Source organism: Phacochoerus africanus, chromosome 7, assembly GCF_016906955.1.
Source record: "Phacochoerus africanus isolate WHEZ1 chromosome 7, ROS_Pafr_v1, whole genome shotgun sequence".
Classification (NCBI taxonomy): Eukaryota; Metazoa; Chordata; class Mammalia; order Artiodactyla; family Suidae; genus Phacochoerus; species Phacochoerus africanus.
In genome coordinates, this window is record NC_062550.1 from 95,751,849 (window position 1) to 95,753,669 (window position 1,821).

A 1,821-nucleotide genomic window follows, 5' to 3' on the forward strand; every position below is an offset into this window, starting at 1 on the left:
AGATGGGAAGAGTAACAGAGCCTTAGCAGAGGGTCTATAGTTATCCAACCTAGTTGATGATCAGAATCACCCCTAAAGCCATTAAAAATAAGTCCCACTTATACCCATTGGGGAATAACTACAGGACAGATGTGATTTTTTTCTTCTCTGCCCCAGATACTTCCCCATATCCTGATGATGTACCTAAGGCTCCCTTTTCTGCATTAGTAAAACTGATTCAGGTTGTCAGAATCTCACCATCCTTGCTGCATTGATCTTGGCTAAATCACAGTATCAGAGCAGCACTGTTTCGCAAAGTTGTACACAGATAGCAAGTAAAGAGAGGAACAGGCATTAATGAAGAATATTGTGAATACAGATTAGTGAATGTTACTGAATATAGATTTACAATATTAATTTATGAACACTACATATTTTATAGCTGAAGAAAGAGGTACACTTTTGCTTTTATATAAACACTTAAATTCCTTCTAAGATGTTCCTTGACTTAGCCTTTTTAAGATGTTCCAAATTGCTAAACTGAAATAACTGTCCAGGGGCATTCCTCAGAAAATAATGCAGATTAAGTATCAAGACCCTTGGAAATCAGGAGAAACAGCTGACATAACATGACTCAACTGAATGGAAGGATGTATTTCTTGTCTTACAGTCTTTCCTTTGTCTCTTTTTCACTTTTTTTGCATTGCATTTTTGTCCTATGTTTTCCTTCACCACCTAAAATTTATTTGTATAAATTACTAAAAAACAGAACAAGAAAGGACTCACTGTCTGATTTTAAGATATGTTATGAAGCTATAGTAATCAAGATAGTGTGGTATTGTTACAGAGGGGCTACACATATATAGATCAATGGAACCAAAAAAAAAAATATCCAGAAATAAGTCCTCCCCCACACAATGATCAATTGATTTTTTTTTTGTCTTTTTGCCTTTTCTAGGGCCACTCCCACAGCATATGGAGGTTCCCAGGCTAGGGGTCGAATTGGAGCCGTAGCCACCTGCCTACACGAGAGCCATAGCAACGCAGGATCCGAGCCATGTCTGTGACCTACACCGCAGCTCACAGCAATGCCAGATCCTTAACCCACTGAGCAAGGCCAGGGATCGAACCCGCAACCTCATGGTTCCTAGTCGGATTCGTTAACCACTGCGCCACGATGGGAACTCCAATGATCAATTGATTTTCAATAAAAGTGTCGAGGTAAAGGAGTAAGAATAACCTTTTCAAAAATAGCACTGTAATAACTGGATATCTATATGCAAAAAAAGGTAATTTGAAATATTATAAACTTACAATACAATAAAATTTCTAGGAGAAAACATAAAAGAAATTCCTAGTGACACTAGAGTAAGCAAAGATATCTTAGAGAACAAACATCATGAACTGCCAAACATTTTTTGATAAATTTAACCTCATGAAATTAAAAAAACCTTCTTTTTGAAAGATACAGTTAATAAAAAGCTACATCATTAACTGAGATAAAATATTTGTAATACATATTTGATAAAATACTTGCATTTAGTATTCATAAAAAACTTTTGAAATTCTAAAACTCAGAAAAAATTTAATTAAAGAAGGAATAAAAGTTTTGAAAAGTCATTCACCAAAGATGAGATAGATGTCATATAAGCCCATGAAAGTATGGCCAACATCACTGATCATTAGGGAAATGTAGATTAAAACCAAAATTTATCACATATCTACCGCAATGGCTAAAATTACAAAAAGAAAAACAGACAATACAAAAGCTAGTGAAAGTGAGGAGAGACTGGAGCTCTTGTACATTACTGGTAGAAATGCAAAGTGATGCAAATACTTTGG